We start from the raw sequence: 13,347 nt of genomic DNA on the forward strand, positions 1-13,347 counted from the left end.
TGACAATGATCTGGGCTGAGAGACAGTCTCATTTCCCATCCAGGAGGCAACTGTACAAAGTTCATTCTCACCCTATTCAAATTGTCCTTGCCCTGCTCAGCGAAGCCTGAGGTCCCATGTTCACACTCTTCTTTCTGTTCTTGTGCCATGAGAAACAAGCACTACAGTCCCTTCTAAGAGTTTACCTGGTAGGCGGGAGCCTTTTATGTACCCAAGGAGTTAAATTATTGATTTAACTGATCTAAAATTCAAGATAATTTAAGCATAAGAATTTAAATATTCCAAAGAGAAGGTCCCTGGGCTGGTGCTGATGCTCTACAAGGGCCTTTTGGGATAGTAAAAGGGATAGCCATGTCTGGCGGGATGGGCAGAATTGGACGTAGGACCTGAGAAGGAGCTGGAAGGCCTCTGCCAGATGCGGGAGCAGTTGTATTTGTGCAGACCATCCGTATGTGTCATCCACAGTGAGTGCTTAAGCAAATTCAGTTCAAGTAGACGCCAATTTGTTTTCATTGCCAAGGCAAATGAGTTTGTGTGGACAGCATGTGAGCTCATTAATTGCTTGGTGAATTTAGCTCAGACAGTTTCTGAGAGGATGGAATGCTGCGTCTGGAACACTGGGAGCAAACCATCAGTTCTCTCTCTCTCTCTCTCTCTCTCTCTCTCTCTCTCTCTCTCTGTGTGTGTGTGTGTGTGTGTGTGTGTGTGTGTGTGTGTGTGTGTGTGTGGAGGGCATGTAAGGGAAGCTCTGAGTTGCCAGGACTCTAAGGTAACACAAAGAGAAAGACACCTCCATGGTGACTTCCGGTAAGCAATGGAGGTGGATACCAGGAGAATTCTAACAGTACAAGGCTCTTGAGGAATAATATTAATAAACAACACACCAAAACCACTAGAGGAGTGTGGGTGAATTCAGGGGAAATGCTGGAGAATTCGGAGAATGGGAAGGTGCTGGGGAATGTGGGGGAGGAGAATGGGGAGGATTTGGGAGAATCCTGGGGAAAACTGGTGGGTGGGGGGAGTGTTGATTATACTAGGCATAACTTTTCTGTTTTGTTTTTAAATCAGACTCTTGAATTTTGGAGGAGAGACTTTTTTTTAAAGTATTACTTAAAGGGTCTATGTGACTGTTTTTAATACACTTTATATTGAATTGAACATGTTAACCTTCATTTTATAGCAACATTTTGTCAACTTACCTAGTGCCATGGTGGACTGTATAAGCATGTAGAAACAAGTCCTATAGACATCGTTTACATCTGCATTGAATCATTAACTTTCTCTCCCTTCTTTCTACTCTTGAGGACAGAATTGCCAATACTAACTGATATCACACCTAGCCTGTTTAGGTCTTACCTCCTTCTTCAATGCATGGGCCTTCATTAATGGAGGCACCAGTGGGCAATGAACTGGACGGCTGGGCCTCCTCCATGTATGGAGTGCAAGTGGCCCAGGAAGTGGAAGGATTGTGGCAACTCTGAAATCCTGAATCTGTGGTGCTAAAATTAGCCAGGGTCAATCCCTGTGCAATAAGGGGTTCAGTAGCCGATGGCTGGATCGTGTAGCTCTTATTTCAGGGAAGCATTCCTGTACTCGATTCTTTTGTTTCCGTAACATGATTTGTACGTGGATAAAAGTTTCTCTAGGCTGGAAGGGGAAATTTCACAGATAACCCAGGCATAAACCAGCCAGGCAGCAGAGTTGACTATGCCATACTTAATTGACACTGGAGGGGGACCTCAAGTTACGTGCCTTTTCACTAAAGTTTTGTATTAGCTGTTTGCTTGGAAGGGCAGATGTTTTGGCTCTGATGGTCACTGCTCACCTCTGTCTGGGAGGTGCATCAATCACTTTAATTATAATGGAACATGGGGCCAGGAACTGAAGGAGAAAAATCAACTCAATCCCAAGAACGATCTTTCTTGATGAATTCTCCCCTAAATCGAAACAATTCACCGGGTATCCCAGCTGGGGTTCATATGCTTTTGATTACTGTGGGCTATTTAGCTCTACAAAATGACAGGCTGCTTAATGGGCTTTTAATGGTTATAGGTTTCTCTCTCTCTTTTTTAATGAGCTTCACCAGTTTGTTGCTAATGCCCTGTAGAAATTTGGCGAGGGTCCAGACTCAATGCTACACATTTCTGGTTTCGAGGCAGCAGACGTACAACCTTTCTTGCCAGTGGGGAAGTATGCTACCAGCCTTAAGGTAGGGCCATCAGGGCAGGGAGAATAGGAATGGTAATAAATGCCTTGTATGCCTAATGTCATCGTAGAGAAGGTGGTTCCACACTGCAGCGAGTTTCCCTTGAAGGCTTCTTGCAGATGGCTGGACTGGCAATGTCGGCAACGCTTTGCCTTCTAATGTAATTTCTACACTGTTGGTAAAAGTGACCCTGGTAGGCTCAGTTGTATCCTGCTCACCAATGGGTTTCTTGGTCAACAGGGTTTATTGTCTCCCGTTTCACCAGTTTATTTCATCATGTTTGTATCCTCAGTGCCTCGTGCGAGGCTGAGGCCACAGTAGGTATTCGGTTCAGGTCTGCAAAATTAGAAGTCACAGGGAAATGGGAGGAGTTGGCAAGGTTTTACCCAAAGGGACTTACTTTCTGGGTCTCAAAAAGATCTGGGTTAGAGAGGACTGGACAGTGTATGAGACTAGGAAGAGAAGGGGCATCTGGGTCGCTACTAATAGCAATCACATTTATTCCTCTTCTGCCCCTAGTGCTGTGCTTAAAACACTTTGGGTACTGTTTTCACTTAGTCACCAAAGCTAGGAGGCAGGTGACGGTTTACCGGTGATGATCAGTACTGTTTGGGTAAGCAGTTGAGGAAGTGCCTAGGCGTGAGGCATTTGTTGACTTCTGTGGTAAGAACACCAAGCCCAGGCTATTTCATACTAGCAATATGATATAAACCAAAGAGCGAAACAATAGAAAAGTTAACTGACATTTGTGTAGCTCTGTGGATATATCGGCACGGGTGTCATTAACTGAAGTTCCTGAGAGAAGCTGCGAGCCTACAGAATTGTCTACAAACCTGACAAATGACAGCTTTGATGACTGTGGAGATGTTGGGATGCTGCACAGTCACAATATCTTAGATTATCTTAGGTCCTTAAATAGCCATTCATTGCCCACTTTGGTGTGTGACCATTGCGGCTATCAGGTGAATCCTTTCGGAATGTATGAAAAGTCCCCTAGCCGCCACCAACCAAAAGCTAAGAATGTCATAAAACAGCATCTGGGGCTACAGCAGAGGTTTCCTCAGTACGCTCTAAGCCAATGGCCATGCTTGTTCACATGTGACTGCAGGACAAACTATCTCCTATGCCCTTTGAAGAGAGAGCGTTTCCTACGCGGATAGGAGGCATAAATTCCCAACTTACAGTTGCACCAGAAAAACTGTCATAAAGATATAACAGTTACTTAGGTTCGTAGAAGGAGCTGAAAACAGACTCCAGGGTCAGAGTGATTAAGCACTGGGTTCTGCACCACACCACTTCCCTAAACCAGGTGTACACTACGGAAGTGACGACAGAGCAAGGAAAGAGGAAAGGTGGCTCTCCTCACACACTGGCAACCCTGTCTGACTTCCCTCTGAGGTGACAGGTACACCTTTTGCTTTGTTTTTCCTTTTCCCAGTAATCTCTATTTAGTTTCTTTTTACATTGCTTGGAAGTTTCCTACCCTTATATAATGATTCTAGTGTTGTCCTCCCTTTTTTTTTTTCCATGCCCCCTTCTCTCATTGACACACCTCTTCCCAACAGATCCCAGTCCTACTTTCTTGTCTTTATATTTGGTCTACTGAGTTTGTAGTTTCTTGCCCAAGCATGGGTGGGAGGTTATTTACTGGAGAAAGGTCAACTAATCAGTGGCTACCCCATTGGAAAAAAAATGATACTCTCCCTGCCCACTGTGAATGGTTCCTAGATGCCAAGAGCTGGCTTTGAAGAGGCAACAAACAGCTTTCTCAACATGATGATCTGAAGACAAATATGAGTGACCATGGCCCCAGCACAGGATTTGGGTTCCCTAAATTCCATGCTCCAATGTGGTAGCAGTTTCATGAAGGTTGTATACTAACAGAACAAAATAGTCACAATTATACATCTATATCTATCTATCTATCTATCTATCTATCTATCTATCTATCTATCTATCTATCTATTCCATAATCATTAAGACTCATCAATTAATTGGCATCTATCTATAGAATGTTCAATGTAAGTTACTGCTTCTCTGGGAACTTTAGTTCAGTTTCTAGAATACCTCTTCTTCACTCACCTCTCACTCTGGAAGTTTGATTTAATTCTTAGAAATAAGCTGTGGCCTCTGGTCCTGTTATGAGATAGTTATTGCAATTCCATCTCCTTCTTTTACAGGCAAACAACCTAGGGACAAGAGAGACTAAACAATTTCCCCAAATCTTGTCAGTGTCAGAGCCGAGAACACTGTGGGGTCTTCAGATGCACTGGCTAAAGCTCCTCCCTCTAAACTGTAGCCTCCTCCACTTCTTAAGAGTAATAAATGGTACTCAGTGTTTTCTTTTGTTGAAGTAGGCGGAGGTTGGCTTTTCCTGTCCTGATGCTGATGTCCTTACTGACGGCCTCCTCCCAGCTTTAAAGACAGAGCTTGACTTCCCTGGATTCAGGGGTAATGAGCCGAGAAGTCAAGGACAGGCTCTGGGCTTTGGGAAGCGAACGGTGCACACATGAAAGACATTCTTCAGAAGTTTTAGTGGGTGAGGAGGAGGTAGGTCAGAGAAGGTGGGATCTCCTTGAAGAAATACTCTCATGTTCCCAAGTCCGAAGATCCTACTAAATCAGACCCAGGTCACATGGTGTCTATACTTGTCTCCTGGCCCAGGGTGAAAACAGTTCACGTTGTAAAATTAACTTTCCACATTTGGCCAGCCCACACGTGCCAACTTTCTTTCAAAGTGAGTTTGTGAGTGAATGAATGAATGAGCGTGTTGACTGGGTTACTGTTCTTAGGGGAGCCTTCTTTGCCTTGGACTTGGAGAACGATTAAAGTTGGTTTTGAAAAGCGCTGCTGCTCTCCCAAACACAGCAGGCTGATAGGATTCTGGTTGCACTTTTATTTGCTATGGAGCACAATGTTGTCATTTCATGGAAGAAATAGCCTAGCAGATGGTGTTTGGTGGATGGCTTGGATGTAGCTTTGTAAATAAGCTACTCAAAATAGACTAGCTTCCCCAAAACTTACCATCTGCCCCTTACCCCATGAGGTCTACAGGTGATAAAAGAAAGAAAAGAATTTCATACTTTCAGTTGTTCCTGTGTTCCCAATTTCTGAAAAGCTCCCCACTTAAGGCTTCCTTAAATTTGGCTCTGATAATAGGAGAGAGAGATTGTCTCTAATATAATAGGTATGTCAGGGTAGTCTGATTTAACAATAATCACCTAAACTGGGCATTGTGGTTAGGACTATAGTCCCAACTGTTTGGGAGGCAGAGGCGTGACTATCATTTGAGTCCAGGAGTTTGAGACCAACTTGTGCAACTAAATATGAAACTTTCTCAAAACAAAACACACATAGATATAGACAGACATGCATGTCTAACTGACACCCCCTCCCCATTATTTCAAGTTAGTCTTTGATATGATTCGGCTTCTGCAGCCTCCATGCACGGCAATTTCTTGTAACTTCTCCTGGCTGAAGGGAAGATCTCCCTATAAGTGTTTCCCATTTCTGAGGACCAGGTTAATTTATTATGCAGTGGCTCTAGAAGCTCATACATACATCGGGGCTTGAACCATTTTTTCAGTTCCAAAATGAGAGGGTTATTTTGCTTCTCTCAATCTTAGTTGTTTCTTTATTAGAGGAATGAGGCTGGCATAACATTCAAAACGTTCTTTGTTACCACTCCTGTCATTGTCATCAGTACCATGCTCGACTGTAGCATACTGCCAACGGGAGACGTGACGGGACAGAGCACATAGTCAATGGGAGCCGTGATGGGTGGAGATGATTTACTTCAGCTGCGATGTGAAAGGTGTTCAGACTCATCAAGTTGATCACTCCCACACCTTGTGTTTTCTTTTTCTTGAAGTGTTTTCCTAAACGGGATTTCCGTGGGCTACCCACCAAAACATGAGCTGGAGGGTGGCGGACAGTGCGAGGTTCTTCTTGGACCTTGATTATTGAGGCATGGGAGATGGATGCTAAAGTTTTTCTCAGATTTTAAATGGTGGACGATTCTATGGGAATGGTTTAGGAACTGGAATTAGGAATCTGATGTCAGGATCTTCTAAAGGTCTATTTCCAACATGGGTCTTGGACCTTTTTGAATTTAAGTTAGAGAATGGGTTTACATAGACCTGGAGAAAGGATTTCAAAGGGCCATGTAGAACACTCTACCTCTTAAAATGTCTGTTTCCATTAATTAGGAGGCTGGGTGTGAAACCTTCAGCCTATGTCTTTGTACAGTCACTCGCTGGGGTGCGACTGTCTCTATTTTCTGTGACCGTGATTCATGAAGAGAAGATTGCTTTCGAAGGGAATATAACTTATCTTTGCTTCAGATGCAACTTAAATATCAGGTATTTATAAATCTAATATTTATCTTATGCTCCTCTACTCTTTTGCAAGGTAAGCTGGTTTTATTCCAGAAACAATGTCTCCTGTTCCTTTTGTAACTATAAGTTAGCCAATTATATTAAGAATTGTTACGTGAGACTTCTAGAAGTGGTCCCAGAGAAGGAACCTTGTTCTATCCTTATAAAGAATCTTTCTGCTTCTATTCTATTCTTCCTGACTTCCCCTCCCCTAGACATGGTGAATGTAGAACCCTCTGCCTTTGCTTGATCACACCTCAGACCACAGTGTAACCCTGAAGATAGAGAGCATGTGCTGACGATAATGTACCATAAAGACGGAGGAAGCATGGCTCTATGGTATTGCCGCAGAATCCTGGGCTCCTTCACTCTGGACTTCATCACAGATGCATGGAGCCACTGTTTTCTCCAGTTTCTACTCACAGCACACAAAGGCAGACTCTTAACTGCTACAGACGCCTTCCACCCAGTGAGTACCGCCCTTGTGTCTTTGCAGCTAGAGTCTGGAAACCCTGTCTGTTGGTCCGCGCTGCTTCACAAGCCCCTACAAGAGTGAAATTGGACTTAGCCTCTGCTAAAGAGCAGCGGAATTGCTGGTGAATACAATGCTGGGATTATAAGGTGCTGGCAGCCATACCAGAATAATAAGGTCAGATGGAAAGCCATCCAGTGAGTCCTTCAGTGAATATCCCGCCCGCGATAGTGGCCTCCGAGCACTGCAGCCCAGATCCACAGTTCAGGAACTGCAGGACTCCCCCCCCCTTACTTTTTTTTTTTTGGCAAAATGATGAGGGGCTTCATTATTGGTTCAGTTTTTGCTCTGTGTAGCTATTCAGTAGGAGTCCATGTTCATTCCGGTTTGTAACGAAAGCGCTCATTCATTGGAGTTTACCCCAGCAGTTTCATCCGTAATATCCAAGATGGTGGCCACAATCTGCTTTGCTAATCTCAAGTACCTTTGATGAAAGGTTCACGAGACGCACACCACATTCTTGGCTCACTCTGCCTGTATTCTAGGAGCGTTAACCCATCTGTGTGGTGCATGGAATTGTCTGAATGTTTGATAAAAATGTGAGACTAAAACTACAGGAGATGGTTTCAGAAATAATCTCATTAACCTGCTGTGTCTTCAGTATCTTTCCGAGATAATTTTGTACATGTTGGGGAGTGAAATAAGTAACCTAAACCTGAGGCAGTGGGCCAAGGGAAGCTGGGTAGTGGCTGTTAATCTGCTTATGGGTAGGTCTGTGGGTGCAGCCTTGGAAAGGTTCATCTGAACATGTTTACCAAGGTAGTTCCCGGCACCGTTTAAGTCGACTTCCTAAAGTAGGGTGGTGATTCTAGCCCTAATCCCATTATTTCATGCCCTTTGCCAATGGTCGGCATTGCCTGACTTTCAGGAAAGAATGCACTAGTTGGTAAGATTCTAGAAGCACAAGGCAGATTAGTCAATTGCTTATATAGCGTTCGTTGTCTGCCTGACTAACTTCTCCCCTCGTGCCAGAAGTAAGGACAGCTCCCACGGACACTTAAGGTGCGATGCATAAATTTGAAATTTGGGAAATTAGCAAATGAAGCCACAGGTGTTTTAGTTTTGTTTTGTATATTTTTTTTGTTATAAAAGTTTTGTGTATTTTAAAGAATAGCCGAAGTACCATCTATATAGAAGACATTCTATAGATGTTTCTTTCTTTACCTGGTGAATGAAAAGGCGCCTAACTAATGCCAAGGGGGGAGGGGGTGGAGGAGGAAGGGGGAAGGAAAGCAGGAGCAGAGGGAAGAGAAGTAGCAGGAGACTAACAATTGTGACAGTTCTCAGAAGGAGTAATTAAGGTGACGATGTTGCCCATTGGTGTGAGTACTGAAAAGCTAGGTGGGCTACCCTAAAGGCACATATTTCCCCATATAACCTTGCTTATCTCACAAATCTTAATGATCCCTCACAAAGGAGACTCACTAGGTAGGCGGGCAAGGCTGCCAGTCACAAAAGCGAATGGGCAAATATCTACTGCCTAGTGACCTGAAAGCAATTCTTCAAGTCTATTCTAGTAGAAGGAATTTCTTTCTCTTGGAGCGACTTGTAGTTGAAAAGCGAAGGGCGTGGCCAAGAGAATGGAGACTGGAGAGAGAAAAACGTCCTTTCTTAGACCCTTCCCAGCACACATGGTCTTGAAGTTTGCTCATGTTTAAGACATCAAATAGAGATGCTTGCATTAAAACGTCTTTAAAAGTCCTTTTGACTTTCGGAAATTGAGGTGTGTGGGTAGAATGGGGAAGCCAAAGGTGAGAGGGCGTGAGTAGTCTGTGGCTGAGGCTCAGTGGTCAAACACTTTACCTGGCATGACTAAGACTAGGGGTTATGAACCCCAGCACCAGAAAAAAAAAAGGAATCAACTAAAGTAGCACGTATCAAAGATCCTGCAGGCTCAGGCCCTGTCTGATACTATACTCTAGCTGTCTAGACCAACACTAAAGGGAATACATGATGAATAAGTGATTTTAGCTTTTGATAGTCATATTGGAAACTTGGGGGAAAAACTACAGATGAAATTTTTAATATTTTCAAATTTAATCCAATGATTGCAAATATCATCTAAGCATGTGATAGATATAAAAAGAGTTAATTTGCACTCTTTCATAGCATACTCCCTCTCTTTAAACTCTCTGCTTTTGTATCCATTGATCTAGCATCATTTACAGCACAGCCACAAGTAGCTTGTGGCTACTACATTACCGGGGAGGTGGAGATGACCTGTTATACCTCACTGCACACCTTCCTAACGAACGGATGCCTCAAGAACTGATTTTTCACAACGATGATCATTGTCTGAGACTTGAGCTTGTAGCGCTGGTAGACTTTTTAAACAGGAAGGGAAGCGTCTACCGGTTTCCAGGCAGGTAGATGCACGGCATCTAGTTTTGAACCTGTAGGGGGAGCTCTCTCCCCTCTGCGCTTTAATTTCAGTTCCAACCTTGGTTCTCAGAGCCCTGCGGTTCTGAGTTCTTTCACCTGGGTCTGTGGAGAGTTTGTGTTTGGCTCCAAACCAGCAGTATTTTCACCATCTCCACACTTTAACGGCGGCTAAAATGCTAGGACACCAGCCGGGTGGCGGCTTGAGTCTTGTGATTCCCAGGCAGTCCAGGGAAATGATAAACAAAGTCTTTTGTGCAATATTAATAAGCTTTAAGCACTCCCCAGTGAGCCTCTTGTCATCCAAGTAAGTCATGTGTATCAAAAGCCCTTATACGTGGAAGTTTGTTTTCATATCTGGCCCACGATGAATGGGAGCCCCCTTTGCCATGTTGTAAAACAAACATTTGTTTATTTTCTGAGCAGAGCTGGCAGTGTGCTACAGGAACCGGAGCTGAATGGAGAGCCCTTTCCAAGGAGGCGCCTTTGAAAACAGTCTGCCACAGCTTTCCAACTGTCAACTGATCTTGAACTGGGTTTACATTAAGACAATAACAGTGTTTCCTAGATAAATAAGTTAGAGACACCCGTGGGCCTTAATGAAACCCATAAAAGGCTTGTGGGGGTGGGCGAAAAGGGGTTTTTGTGCTGCACAGGGAAATAATGTCTATTTCATCTTACCATGTATGGGAAGCTTGTGTTTTTGAGACAGAAGGGGTCCTTTATGGTAATTACACTGGTTAAAAACACACACACACACACACACACACACACACACACACACACACACACACAAACCAACAAGGAAAACAAAAAACTGCCCCTGATAGAGCTTTCTTTAGACTTCTGGGACAAAAAAAAAAAAAAAAAAAAAAGTGACACTTCCCTTGGGTGAATGCCACAGTGCCAAGCAGGCGTTTTCCAAAGTAGAGAAGTGTGGTCACCCTCCCAGTTGATAATGTAACCCCCTCTGGCATGTAAAAGAAAATTAATGAAAACTGTAAGGTGAACCATCTGCTACAGGGATCTGGCTTTTTTCTCGGTTGGCTTCGGGCTTCCGGGAATCCATTTCACTCCAACAAGTTTTCAAGCACAATGGCCTTGAAGGCGGAGGGTGGAAACTAGGATGCTTCACTGATCCGGGAGCTTGGGTTTCCGTGGGTTTTCCTGGAAGGTGGGAATTTCGACCTGTTACTGGAAGCTGCATTTCTGAGTAAAGGACACATTCTAGGGAAAGACTACAGGCTGAAGAGCTGAAACACCGATTGCACGTAAATGAAAACAAACGTGTAAACACTGCTGCACATCACAGAAAGCCTGCAAAACAGAGATGCCCTCATACAAGCATCTTCAGTTGTACAGAGTCATTATTCGTGACTTTCCACAGAAACACAGGCTCGACTGTAATATATGTATAAATGACTTTGGTTATAGCATATGCATAACTTTATAACTTACTTTTGGGAGGCTTGTATTTTTCCATGTGTATTTTCTTCAAATTACCACATAGTATTTATAACCATCATTTTCTATTATAGCTATATATAACTATATAATATATTACTATTATTGCTGTAATGCTATAATAATATAACTAACATTCTAACATCATTTCCATGGCTATACAAATTTTCCAAGTAGATGTACCGTAATTTGTACCTCAGTCTTTTTCTTTTTTTTTTCTTTTTTTTTTTTTGGTTCTTTTTTTCGGAGCTGGGGACCGAACCCAGGGCCTTGTGCTTCTTAGGCAAGCGCTCTACCACTGAGCTAAATCCCCAACCCCCCTCAGTCTTTTTCTTTCTGGCAACATGGGATGCTTATGATTTTTTTTTTCACAGCACAATTTCTTTCTTGGAAAAAATATTAATTGGGATAACCACAACGTTATGAATACTTAGGATTTTTTTTTTTTAACACACAGTATCATATGGTTTCCAAGAAGGACTTGAAAATAAACTGCTTTTCTGAGTGTAACCTCTCCCTACAGTGTAGTCTTAACTTTCACTTCCTCTTTGTCTCTTCTGTTTGTCTAGAACAATCCCACTATTCATAGGACCCTCCTAAAACACCTTCATATAAACATTTCTTCTATGCATAAAAGTGGTTCTGGGATGTTGTCTCTCAGAGACCTTAGAGGAGCATACCAAACGATTTTTATTATTACAGATGAGACTGTTTCAATCTGTAGCCTGCTGCTAATTGCTACGGTTACATCTCATATAAGATGTACTCACTTTTGGACTAATATTCAGTTTATATTCATTTCCACACCTTCCAATCATTTGTGTCAAGGCAGTAGACACCATTTCAGAAATCTGGCTAGTCCAACAGATGGCCCCAGCTTATGAATTAACCCCTGTGCTTAGTCACGTGACTCACCCCCACCCCATCTAGAGGGACCAAGATTGAGTTGTATGTTGGAGGAGTGAGAAGACGCAAGAAGAAAGAGAAGGCAATGCCTCCAACACAGAAAAGCAAAATGGAGATGGGAGAAAAATTGTCTCCCACACTCATAAGGATTTTCTTCGCTTCCAGTGGTTCAGCCATTTCTTATCTGTCTAGTTACTTGTTCTTCAGTGTCTCCCTCTTTATAGCTTTACATATTCTGGTATATGCTGGGATACCGATGCTTCAGAAACTCTGTGTCCAATGGATTGACATCCTTCCCCCACTCCCTCTCTTTCTGTGTTGGTTTCTTTCTCTCCCTGTCTCTGTCTCTGTCTCTGTCTCTTTGTCTCTCTCTCTGTGTGTGTGTGTGTGTGTGTGTGTGTGCTTGTGTGTGTGTATGTGTGTGTGTATGTGTGCATGTATGTGTGTGTAAGAGAGAGAGAAGAGGGGTGGGGGTGGGAATGAGTATCTCTTCATGACCGCGATTACACAATAAGGAGCATTGGACACAGCTATCAAATCATTTTAAATGGGCCTGTTTGCTGTCTAGCTGGAGTTTATCTGTGGATTGACATATTTTCTAGCATATGTGACCTCAGGCAGTCACTCTTCTTTTTTTTTTTCTTCCTTGCCAGTGTTTGTCCATTCATTTAATTAAACTGTGTCAACTGCCCAGAAAATGTCTGTACCCAAGCTGGACATGCTGATCACAGTTCAGAGCAGACACACTGCTGCTCAATGGATCCTTGATCTGATGTCATAGGCAGCATGCCCAGTCGATGTGGGCCAGCGAACCAAGTGGCCAGCAGGCTAAATATACAAAGCTTGACTTTAGGCAATGTGTGGTATCATCAGTGGGATGAAGGCCGGCCCTGTGAGGCATTTCCTATGCAATGTGGCCTCTACGGAAAGGACCAAGTATGTCCAAGTGCTGTCCTCAAGAAGAACATGATTGGTTGGTATGTGTTGCATGAAACTTTAGCTACCCTTGCCTAAGCTCTGGAAAAGGGCCGAGTTACTAACCCCCACCCAGCTTCCCTTGAATCCACAGATAAAAGACATAGACACACATGTTGTTCATTTTCAATTTGCATTCTTGGCACAGTTTCTGGGTGTTATTAAACTTGTGCGGTTAGCGTGCCCTTATCAATACTCTTATCTCCACACTTCCCACCTGTCCTAGACTTTTTTTGTTGCTCAGTTACATCTGGTGCCTGCTAAGTTCCCCTGACCACCAGCTTGTAGGAACAACTCTGTTTCAAGATCTCACGTGGCTGGTCAACTTTTCTCCATCAGAAGCATGGCAAACTCTTCTCTCTTTTCCTTGTGTCCCTCCACTTGCTTCCAGGGACCCAGAAGCCCCACCTATCCCTTCTGCCCAACAATTAGTCCATGGCTTCTTTACTGACAGATCAAGAACCAATTGGGGAACAGGACTGTAGCATCAGAACTACCCCTACAGGCAT

At 43.4% G+C, this 13,347-nt stretch overlaps 1 long non-coding RNA gene across 1 annotated transcript in view; it reads left to right on the forward strand.

The window, feature by feature from the left end:
• The first annotated feature begins 1,040 nt into the window (after window positions 1-1,040).
• Window positions 1,041-13,347, forward strand: part of LOC120096676 (uncharacterized) — a 41,480-nt gene continuing 29,173 nt past the window's right edge. The window contains exon 1 of the long non-coding RNA XR_010057599.1: window positions 1,041-12,840. This is a non-coding gene — a long non-coding RNA (uncharacterized LOC120096676). The remainder of the gene's footprint in view (window positions 12,841-13,347) is intronic.

This window comes from Rattus norvegicus, chromosome 14 (genome assembly GCF_036323735.1).
Source record: "Rattus norvegicus strain BN/NHsdMcwi chromosome 14, GRCr8, whole genome shotgun sequence".
Taxonomy (NCBI): Eukaryota; Metazoa; Chordata; class Mammalia; order Rodentia; family Muridae; genus Rattus; species Rattus norvegicus.